We start from the raw sequence: 12629 nt of genomic DNA, 5'->3' as shown, positions 1-12629 counted from the left end.
CGTGGATCACTTGAGGTCAGGAGTTTGAGACCAGCCTGGCCAACCTGGCAAAATCCTGTCTCTACTAAAAATACAAAAGTTAGCCAGACATGGTGGCACTTGCCTGTTGTCCCAGCTACTCGGGAGGCTGAGGTAGGAGAATCGCTTGAACCCGGGAGGCGGAGGTTGCAGTGAGTTGAGATCGCGCCACTGCATTCCAGTCTGGGCGACAGAGTGAGACCCTGTCTCAAAAACAACAGCAACAGTAACAAAGACAAAACAGAAAAAGATAACTTAAGTTTCTACCTACAAGGAGCTAATAATCTAGCAGTGGAGACAAATACGGAGTCCTAGTTTGGTGGTTTTTTTTGTTTTTTGGTTTTTTTTTTCAATATACCGTATCTTGGACATTTTAAGCTGCCTTAAACATTATACTTAGAAAAAGGTAAAACGAATAGGAATGATAAACTGGTAACATTTTTAGAGCTTTTAAAGTTGTCTGTTTAAATGCTTTTATCAATTGCATGAGAAAGCCAATTGCTAGAATGAATTGCTGGAAACATTAAAACACATATAAATACTGCCCATCATCACTTTTAAAAATGTAAAAGATGTGTTTATTTCGCCTGAAATATCAGTTCTTGAGTTTTAAAGCAGCAGATTTTAAGTATCATCCAAGGCAGTGGTTTTGAAGCTTTTCTCTGTATTAGAAATGGAACCTTAATCGAACTTAATTTTATGCAAAAGTCCATGTAGTATACAAAATAAAAACTGCTGTATTTGAAACAGGGTTTCAAAGTTGAGGTCCCTGTCTGTTTGACCTTCCTTGAATCTCCAGAGACTGTCCTAAGGCCCGATAAAAAAAAAAAAAAGAACAAATGAAAAACTATTGGTCCAAAGCAGAGGTTGGCAAATTATGGTCCACTGGACAAATCTGTCCCACTCTCTGTTTTTGTAAATAGCATGTTGTTGGAACACAGCCAGGACTATTTGTTTGTGTATTGCGTATGGCCGCTATCATGGCAGAGTTGAGTAGCTGGGACAGAGACTGTGTGACCCACAAAGCCTAAAATATTTACTATCAGGCCTTTTTTACAGAAAAATTTGCAGATCCTTGGTTCATAAGATACTATTTTCTAGGATACCTCAGAACTAAAAATACCCTCAAATTAAATGGTTTCAGCAGATCATATGATGCTGCAAAATCATGTGTGTAGATAAGAATAAAACCTTTCCTCCCTAGCTCATTCCCAATGACTATTAAAATTTCATAGATCTAAGGGTAAGGTGGGTTTAAGGAAAATTTTTATGCTTAACTAAATTGCTTATCTGCATAGCAAGTACTCTACTCTCCAAAGACTAGATGTCACAGCCACTGTATGGAACAACTTATCTGTGAGATGTTCATTCTCTCCTCTTGGCAAGAATAATACAAACTGGCAACATCCTTGAGGCCAATTTTGCCTCAACCCCAAGGGTAACAAGTCACTCAGAACATCAGTGTTCCAAGTACATCCTAATGCATGTAGCCTTTTGTTACAAACAAGAGCTAAAGTGATAACTCAGGAAAAATATTTTTTTATTTACAGTGTTAGGTGATATGAGACATAATGTTGACAGCAAAGGATTTAATATTACTCACTATGTTGCCCAGGCTGGTCTTGAACTCTTAGCCTCAAGTGATCCTCTTGCCTTGGCCTCCCAAAGTGTTGGGATTACAGGCATGAGCCACTGTACCTGGTCTACAACCTGCAACCCTTCTGATACCTACTTCCACAAGCAAATTTCAGGTCTTTTTCAAAATAAAGTGCCATCTTTATTGTAGCATTTATGTATTTCCTAATCATTTTACATGTGTAAAACTGTACTGCCATTTTTATTAGGTTCATATCTTTTTGTGTATATATCACTGATGAAATTTTTGAATGTTGTGCCCCTACCCCATTTTCCCCATAAGCCTTGTGGTTTTTATTGAACAATTTTGCATAGCAGAGTGATTTTTAGGAATGCCCATGCCCCTTTATAGCAGAACTGACTGTAGTCCAGATGTGGTAGCTTCAGGCATGGCTGGATCCAGGGCCCAAGATATATCAATATGCTCTCTCTTTCTGTCCATCTGCCTCTTCTTGTGCTTTGGCTTCAATTTTCCTACTGCAAACAACTTCCTTCTTGTAGTTAGTGAAGATGGCTGCAAGGAACTTTAGCTTATAATGTCTTAATAACTCTCAGTCCCAAAGGAAGTGAGACTTTCTCTGTCAGTGTTTATATATTAAATCTCAGAGAGGATGTTGATTGGTCTTAGGAGGCCCATTTAGCTAGGAGCATACAGAACTCTCCTTTGTTCAGGCCTGGGTCAGCTGATTCCTTGCCACTCGCCAAATCAGGAGAGACTACTGTGGTTATCTTCCTTACTAGGACTGCATAGAATATTCAGTGGATGTGCTTTCAAGGAAAGGATACTAGCAAAACAAACAAGCAAAAGGATACTAGCAGACAGTAGCAACATGTTTATATAAGTTATTAAGGGGTAAGTCTATATACATTGACATGAAAAGAGCTCATAAAGTGTTAAATGAAAACAGATGTTACAGAATACTGTGTATAGAATAATCCCATTCATGTCAATCATTTATCTATGCACATGTGTATACCTCTGTGTATGGAGAATTCTGGAAAAATATTCACAAAGGATTTACAGCGAGCATCTTTTGTTGCTGACTAAAATAATAACAATAATAAGAGGTTTGTGCCTTATTTGTGCCTTTGTGTAATGATTTTCTACAACGAATATGTATTACTTTGTTTAAATAAGAGGGAATTATTAAAAGAAAACATATAACCTATCATATACAAGGTAGATTTACATACAAAATTAAGATCTAAAATTCATTTCCAACATAGTGCATAACTATGAGTCCTGGGCCTAATGTAGGTAAAACAGTTTCTGGAACACTTCAATAAATACCACCAAGAAGCTGAACTTTGAAAAATACCCACAAAGCAAATCTTGAAATGCAATTAGTCTACCAGTAGAAAGTCATATTTTCTGCACTGCAAGCCTGACACATAAAGAGAATAAGTAATGGCAATTTCTAAAGCAACTAGAAATGGGGAATCTGTGAAACAGATGTGGAGTTTTTGGAGCAAGGTTGGAGGTATACTTCTAACAATATGGACTAAGCATAATTTTATTTTTCAAAACATTAAGTATATATGTCATGATCTAAAGAGAAATAAATAAGGACATAATGAACTTTATCCTTCAAAAAATTATTCTGGGTCACAAACTTGAGAAGATATCTTTTGTCCACCACCCATGGCATCTTTATTTTTTTTAAATGTTTGAAACTCAATCTAACAGCAAATATTTATATAGAAATATCAATCACCAGGCTAATATACACATACACACACACACTCAACAGTAACAACTAGAATTTTCTGGTGCTATAGACAGTTTGTGTTATCTCAAAATTCATTCATATGTTGAAATCTAATCCCCAATGTGATGGTATCTGGAAGTGGGAAGGAACTTTAAAGGTCATTAGTTCAAGCCTCATATCTCATAGATGAATTCCTTCTACAAACTTCACCAATAAATGGTCATTCAAGGACATGGAGTTTAGTATTTATCCAATCAATTTTTTGGTAACCTCTAATGTTAGCAGATTTCTTCATTTCCTTTGGCCCAAATTTACATTTCTATAATTTTCATCCACTGGTTATGATTCTGGTTACTAAGTCCATACAAAAACCTTTCATCTTTTCAAACATGGTTATCAATTCTCTGTAGTATGTTTATCTTGGGAATATATACTGATACGTTTACCTGAATGTGTTCAGAGACAGATAAATGGGAATTTTGACTACACAATTAAGGTGGTGCATTAAATAAATATGCAATAATATGTGTAGATACTATACATGTCCACCGTATGTGTACAGTTTCTGTTTAATGGTATCTTCTCTATGTGTAGCTAGTAATAATTTTTTTTTGTTTGTTTCTTTTGTTGTTGTTGTTTTTTGAGATGGAGTTTCGCTCTTGTTGCCCAGGCTGGAGTGCAATGGTGCGATCTTGGCTCACCGCAACCTTCGCTGCCCAGGTTCAAGCGATTCTCCTGCGTCAGCCTCCCGAGTAGCTGGGATTACAGGCATGCGCCACCATGCCTGCCTAATTTTTGTATTATTAGTAGAGAGGGGGTTTCACCATGTTGGCCAGGCTGCTCTCGAACTCCTGACCTCGTGATCTGCCCACCTCAGCCTCCCAAAGTGCTGGGATTACAGGCGTGAGCCACCATGCCCGGCCAATTATATGTTACATAACAATAGTTCTTCATACTTTCTAAGACACTTTCATCTATTATTTAATGATAATATAATCACTATCATTAAATTAGTGCTTACTAGGTAACAGGAACCACATTAAGTACTCTGCATATATTATTTCACTTAATTCATACACTATATGAAGAAGATGCTACTATTATCCTCATTTTACGGGTAGGGAAATTCAGGTTTAGAAGAGTTAAGTAATTTGCCCTGTGTTTCACAGCTAGTTTTTAGTGGTTAGGATTTGAGCCCAAGGCCTGCTGAATTCAGAGCCTGAACTCTTAAGCACTTTAAGGGTAGGAAAGATCATATTATCACCTTTACTTTACAAACGTGAAAACTGAGATGTTGAAAGTGGTGACATGCCTCAGGTTACACTTTGATTTGATTTGATTATTTTATTTTTTCATTACTTTTCCAGAGTTTGGAGTTTTATTAGCCTGCAACAAATGAAGCATGTTAATGAGTGAAGTATCTAAAATAATAATATTGCAACAAGTAAAAAAGCAATTGTTTGATTTTTTTTTTCATTTTTTATGGTATGCTTTATCTAACTGGGTACATCTCAACATTGGGGGGTTGTGGTAGGCATTATTCTAGGATGGCCCCCAGGATTCTCAGCCCCTGGTGTACACACATCTCCCAGTTATTCAGTCCCAAACTAATCTAGATGCTGTTGTGAAGAGATTTGTCAGATGTGATTCAAGTTCCAAATCAGTTGACTTTAAGATTAGGTAGATTAGGCTGGGCATGGTGGCTCACGCCTGTAATCCCAGCATTTTGGGAGGCTGAGGCAGGCGGATCACGAGGTCAGGAGTTCGAGACCAGCCTGACCAACATGGTGAAACCCTGTCTCTACTAAAAATACAAAAATTAGCCGGGCATCATGGCGCATGCCTGTAATCCCAGCTACTCAGGAGGCTGAGGCAGGAGAATCGCTTGAACATGGGAGGCAGAGGTTGCAGTGAGCCGAGATCGCACTCCAACCTGGGTGACAGAGTGAGACTCTGTCTCAAAAAAAGAAAGAAAGAAAAAAAGATTAGGCAGATTATATAGGTGGATCTGGCCTAATTACATGAGTTCTTTAGAAGCAGAGAGATTTTTTTTTCTGGCTGATGGGGAAGAGGAAGTCAGAAAAATGCACTCTGGGTGGCCTAGATGAAAACAAACATCTATACTGTGCACTGCCTCTGAGGGCCATGCGGTGTGGATTGTGGGTGGCCTCTAAGAGCTGAGAGTGAATCCACAGCTAATAGTCAGCAAGGAAATGGGAACCTCAGTCCTGTGGCTGCAGGGAACTGAAGTCTGCCAACAGCCAGCAGGAGCTTGGGAGAGGACCCCAAGATCCAGATGTGAATGCAGCCTGGCTGACACCTTGGTTTCAGCCTTGTGAGACCCTGAGCAGAGAGCCCAGTCACACTGTCCTCAGATTTCTGGCTTACAGAACTGTGAGCTAATAAACTGGCATTGTTTTAAGCCACTAACCTTGTGGTAATTTGTTATGAAGCAATAGAAAACTACTACAGGGATAAATATCCTTATCCTCTCTCCTGGTTAAGAACCACAGATCTAGGTAGGTCATGATAAAAGCACATGTAAATACATCAACATGGACTGTTTGCTTTCTGAAGTCCTTGAGTGCCCTTAGGAATAAATGTAACACTGGAGTGAACATTACGGTGTGTTTCTCTTAAGAGAAAAACATCAAATTCCAAAAAAATAACCTAACATGCATTTAAGATATGAAAGAAATGTTTAGCATCATATACACTACACATACACTGTACCCCAAATCCAACCCCATTTACAAAATGTTCCCCAGAACCCCAGCAATCCTCCTACACATGTGATGTTAGGGACTGCCTGATCCCTGCTTCTGTGGTCTTTCCCATTGGGTGAATCTGCTTGCCTTTAGAACTTGTGCTCAGTTCCAATGTCAATCTTTATTTTTTTCATTCCAAATACTTTTAGATTTTAAGGTATAATTGCCAAATAAAAATTGTATATATTTATGGTATACAATCTGATGTTTTAAATATATATACACACATTGTGAAATGATTAACTCAAGGTAATTAACACATCCATTACCTCACATATGTATCACTATTTTGTGGTGAGAACATTTAAAATCTACTTTTAGCAATTTTCTTTTTTCATACCTTAGACTTTCAAATGATGTATTCGTGTGTGTGTGTGTGTTATTATGCCGAACACTTGCTGAACTCTTTCAGACTGAAAACTCACACCTTTCAAATCAGGCAAATTCTACATCATTTGTTTGCTAATTTCCTGCTTCCTATTTTTTCTCTCTTCTCTTTTCTGTAACTTATATTAGGCATGGGTCTCATTTTCCATGTTTATTTTCACTTTTTCTTTTTTTAACTTTAAGCTCAGGGGTACAAGTGTGGGTTTGTTACATAGGTAAACTTGTGTCATAGGGGTTTGTTGTACAGATTTTTTCATCATCCAGGTATTAAGCCTAGTACCCACTAGTTGTTTTTTCTGATCCTCTCCTTCCTCCAAACCTTCTCCCTCCAATAGGTCCCAGTGTGTGTTGTTCACCTTTGTGTCCATGTGTCCTCATCATTTAGCTCCCACTTATAGGTGAGAACATGTGGTATTTGGTTTTCTGTTCCTTAGTTTGCTAAGGATAATGGCCTCCAACTCCATCTGTGTCCCTGCAAAGGACATGATCTCATTAATTTTTTATGGCTGCAAGCAATTTTCAAGTATATAATACATTATTATTAACCATAGTCTCCATGCTGTGCAATAGATTTCCAGAACTTATTTCTCCTGTCTAACTAAAACTTTTTATCTTTTGACCAATATCTTCCCATTTCCTGGCTGTGGCCCCTTACTTCCCCTAGGCCCTGGCAACCGCCACTCTACTCTCTGTCTCTATGAGTTTGACATTTTAGATTTCACATGTAAGTGATATCATGCAGTAGTTGCTTTCTGTGCCTGACTTATTTAACTTAGCGTAATGTACTCCAGGTTCATCTGTGTTGTCACAAATGACTGTATTTCCTTCTTTTTAAAGGCTGAATAGTATTCCTCAGTGTTAATCTTACTACTGATCTTCCAGTGTCATTGTCTGGTGTCACTATGGTTGCATGATCATTAATCACTTCAACAGAATTAACAACAGATTAAGGGCTTACTACATGCCAGGTATTGTACTACATATTGGGTTAACAGTGGTATGGCCCAGTCCTTGACTGAGCTTTTCATCTCCATTGTCTAAGCCTGGAATCTGACACATGATCCATATCATCTGGGGATGGGGCTCCCATTAGTCATTGGCCAGTCCCTGAAAAATGAAACCCCTAACTTTTCACTTATGGTTTTTTGCCTATGTTCCTCACCTTTGAAGCCAAATCTCCAGCATATCAGCCTGCTGTGACTATAGTCTTCCTTGTTTCCTGGCCAGTACTAAGTCTGGACTTGAAACCTAGCTTGCCCTGCTGGACTTTTTGCCTTCTTCTGTCATCCTGTCCACCTTTACACACTGCCCACCTAAGTCACAGTGGCTGGCTGGTATGGTTGGGAATATCTATTCCTTTAGACCTGCCATATACCTCTTCAAGTTGGGAATAGTAGACATAATTTTAGTTTTTCAGATTTTCTGACAAAGTTTTATACCCAAAATGATCATTTTTTTGAAGAGTAAACAACTTGTGGCCAGGTGCGGTGATTCATGCCAGTAATCCCAGTACTTTGGGAGGCCAAGGCAGGCAGATCACTTGAGTTCGAGACCAGCCTGGCCAATATGCTGAAACCCTGTCTCTACTAAAAATACAAAAATTAGCCAGGCATGGTGGCACACACCTCTAGTTCCAGCTTCTAGCTACTTGGGAGGCTGAGGCAGGAGAATCACTTGAACTCGGGAGATAATGGTTGCAGTGAGCCGAGATCGCACCACTGTACTCCAGCCTGGGCAACAGAGCAAGACTCCATTTCAAAACACAACACAACACAACACAACAAAAGAGCAGACAACTTGTTTAAAAATGAACCATGGATCTGGCCTCAGTCTTGGGCAAAAGTCTGAAAGTCATGACCTAAGAAGAGGGATAGGGGTAAAAGGGGAATAATAATTTAGTCTGTACCTATGATCTACCTTGTATTTTACAAGTTATCTCAGTCATTTTGTGTCCAGAATTGGCGGGTTCTTGGTCTCACTGACTTCAAGAATGAAGCCGCGGACCCTCCCGGTGAGTGTTACAGTTCTTAAAGATGGTGTGTCCAGAGTTTGTTCCCTTCTGATGTTCGGACGTGTTTGGAGTTTCTTCCTTCTGGTGGGTTCATAGTCTCACTGGCTTCAGGAGTGAAGCTGCAGACCTTCGCGGTGAGTGTTACAACTCTTAAGGCCACACGTCTGGAGTTGTTCATTCCTCCCGGTGGATTCGTGGTCTTGCTGGCCTCAGGAGTGAAGCTGCAGACCTTACCGGTGAGTGTTACAGCTCTTAAAGGCAGCGTGGCTGGAGATTGTTGGTTCTTCCCAGTAGGTTCATGGTCTTGCTGGCTTCAGGACTGAAGCTGCAGACCTTCGCAGTGAATGTAACAGGGTGGACCCAAACAGTGAGCAGCAGCAAGATTTATTGCAAAGAGCAAAAGAACAAAGCTGGAAGGGGACCCAAGCCAGTTACCACTGACTGGTTCCCACAGCGGTGCTTTTGTTCCCTTATCTGACCCCACCCACATCCTGCTGATTGGTTCATTTTACGGAGAGCTGATTGGTCCAGTTTACAGAGAGCTGATTGGTCCGTTTTGACAGAGTGCTGATTGGTGCATTTACAATCCCTGAGCTAGACACAGAGTGCTGATTGGTGTATTTACAATCCTCTAGCTAGACAAAAGTTCTCCAAGTCCCCACTAGGTTAGCTAGATAGGGAGTACTGATTGGTGTATTTACAAACCCAGAGCTAGACACAGAGTACTGATTGGTGCATTTGCAATCCCTTAGCTAGACATAAATGTTCTCCAAGTCCCCACTAGACTCAGGAGCCCAGCTGGCTTCACCTAGTGGATTCCGTGCCAGGGCCCTGGGTGGAACTGCCTGCCAGTCCCATGCCATGCACCCGCACTCCTCAGCCCACGGGCAGTTGACCAGACCGGGTGTGGCAGAGCAGGGAGCAGCACTCGTCAGGGAGGCTCAGGCCGCGTGGGGGCGTGGGGGCGTGGGGGGTTGGGGGGGGTGGGGGGGGTTGGGGGGGTGGGGGGTGGGGGGGGGGGGGGGGGGGGGGGGGGGGGGGGTGGGGGGGGTGGGGGGTGGGGGGGGGGGGGGGGGGGGGGGGGGGGGGGGGGGGGGGGGGGGGGGGGGGGGGGGGGGGGGGGGGGGGGGGTTGGGGCATGGCAGACTGCAGGTCCTGAGCCCTGCCCCATGGGGAGGTGGCTGAGGCCTGGCAAGAACTGGAGGGCAGTGCTGGCAGGCCGGCACTGCTGGGGAACCCAGCACACTCACCCTCTGCAGCTGCTGGCCCAGGTGCTAAGCCCGGCACTGCCCACGGCCAGTGGTGCCGGCCTGCTGCTCTGAGTGCTGGGCCCACTGAGCCCACGCCCACGCCTGCTGGAACTCACGCTGGCCTGTGAGCCCCCTGCCAAGCCCTGGTTCCCGCCAGCGCCTCTCCCTCCACACCTCCCCGCAAGCAGAGGGAGCCAGCTCCAGCCTTGGCCAGCCCAGAGAGGGGTTCCCACAGTGCAGCGGTGAGCCGAAGCACTCCTCAAGCGCAGCCAGAGTGGACCCCAAGGCTGAGGAGGCGTGGAGAACGAGGGCTGCTAGCACATTGTCGCCTCTCAATTTAATTCTCAAACCTTTCTCCACTGTATTTTTATTTTCATTGTGTAGGTAGGAATCTAAAGCACAGTGGCAGGGTCAAAATTTGACTTACGTGAGTCCTGAGCCTTAAGTGCATGCTTTTCCTGGTATTCCACACCAAATGCACACCTTTATCTCTATTTTTCCTTTTGGAAATTGCAGAATGGCTGAGCTAGGAGTTAGAATTAACAGAGCTCACCTACTGGATGCTGCTTCCGATTCTGAAAAAAAGTCTGCATTGACCATACATAATTTCAGTTCTAGTATTCTGAAACAACCCATGAGGCCTATTCAAGCAATTAACTCATTATCCCTTGCTCTTTTAAAGGCTGACGTCATGGCTGGGTACCTTGACTGTGGTCAGTCCAGGATTCTCGTGTGAGCTAATGAAGGGTTGGCATTAGCCTAATTAATTCAGTAGACAGAGTGAAGATGATAATTAAATGTGGCCTGAATCTGAAGATTTGTATATTTCGCTAATTTTGGAGAACTGTCAGCCATTAACTGTTCAATATTGCCTTTCTCCTATTCTGCTTAATATTTTCTTCTAGAGCTCACATTAGATGCACAGTGCTCCTTCTTTTTATAGCCCCCATATGCTTTAACCTGTCTTTTGTATTTATTTATTTATTTATTTATTTATTTATTTATTTATTTGTTTAGAGACGGAGTCTTGCTCTGTCTCCCAGGCTGGAGTGCAGTGGCATGAACTCGGCTCACTGCAAGCTCCGCCTCCCAGGTTCACGCCATTCTCCTGCCTCAGCCTCCCCAGCAGCTGGGACTACAGGCGCCTGCCACCACGCCTGGCTATTTTTTTTTGTATTTTTAGTGGAGACGGGGTTTCAACGTGTTAGCCAGGATGGTCTCGATCTGACCTCGTGATCCACCCGCCTTGGCCTCCCAAAGTGCTGGGATTACAGGCATGAGCCACCGGGCCCAGCCGTTTTGTATTTTTAAAATGTGTGCTATGATCTTCATTTGTGAACATATATTCATTGGAACTTTCTCTTTGGAAATTCTTTGAGGCCTAGGTTTAAAGTGTATTCTTCCAGAGAATAGTTGCACTTAACCCTGCTAGTAACTGGTGAATACTATCAATCCAGAATGATTTTAGGCCTAATTTCCAGTGTGAAATGTATTGATCATACAGATAATGTGGAAGTTGAACCTAGACCTACCTGAGTACAAGTTTGGGGTTATGAAGCTTTCAAAGACTTTTTTTTTCCCCCATTTTTTTTCCTATACTTCACAGAGCTAAAACCGAGGCAGGCCCATACCTCTACCATCTGCCTCTGAGTGGTAGTTTTACCCCCTGTTCATCCATTACCATTTGGGGGTCTGACTTTAACCAGAGAAGAAAGGGGATGGTGTGTGTCTGATCCAATTTATAATCTTGCTTGGGCCCTGGGAGTTGTCTCCTTTGCCCCATACACTTAAGTGATCCATTAAAACTACTTTCTAGGGGCCAGGCATGGTGGCTCATGCCCATAATCCCAGCACTTTGGGAGGCCGAGGCAGGTGGATCACCTGAGATCAGGAGTTCGAGACCAGCCTGGCCAACATCGTGAAACCTCGTCTCTACTAAAAATACAAAAATTAGCCAGGCGTGGTGGGGCATGCCTATAATTCCAGCTACTCGGGAGGCAGAGACAAGAGAATTGCTTGAACCCGGGAAGTGGAGGTTGCAGTGAGCTGAGATCACGCCACTGCACTCCAGCCTGGGTGACAGAGTGAGTGAGACTCCATCTCAAAAAAATAAAAAACCAAAAAAAACAAAAAACAAAGAACAAACATACAAAAAAACCCTGCTCTCTAGGGTTGCTAGGAACCAGTAGCTATCCAAAGGGAAATGCCAGATTCATAGCTTCCTTTTCCTTCTGGATTAATCCTAACATATCTTTACTGGCTCTTATTCTCGCCATCTCAATTATCAGTCATGCATTTAAAAGGATATATTCTGTCTATTCATCTATCTACCATCTATAATTTATCATCATTTTAAGATGTGCTATGCTGGGTGATATTTCTTTGGCTATCTCTTCTGCCATATAACCTCAGTTAAATTCTATTCCACAGAAAGATGGGGATTTGGATAGGTTGGATTAAGCTCTGATGGAGTTGTCATGGAGGCAGTCTTTTAGGCAGAAACTAAAACTGTATACAAGTTCTGCTTTTGGGGCTGTATTGATTAGGCTATTACATAGTTGTTGCAGTGGATATGTTGTTATAGTGTTGTATTAGTCCGTTCTCACACTGCTATAAAGAAATATCCGAGACTGGGTAATTTATAAAGAAAAGAAGTTTAATTGGCTCACAATTCCACGGGCTGTACAGGAAACATGCTGGCCAGCAGCTTCTGGGGAGGCTTCAGGAAACTTACCATGATGGTGGAAGGTGAAGGGACAGCCAGCACTTCACATGGCTGGAGCAAGAGGAAGAGTGAGAGTGGGGGGAGATGCTACACACTTTTAAATAACCAGATCTCTTGAGAACTCTA

This window comes from Macaca thibetana, chromosome X (genome assembly GCF_024542745.1).
Source record: "Macaca thibetana thibetana isolate TM-01 chromosome X, ASM2454274v1, whole genome shotgun sequence".
In the NCBI taxonomy this organism is placed as follows: domain Eukaryota; kingdom Metazoa; phylum Chordata; class Mammalia; order Primates; family Cercopithecidae; genus Macaca; species Macaca thibetana.
Note: the sequence above shows the minus strand (reverse complement) of the source record.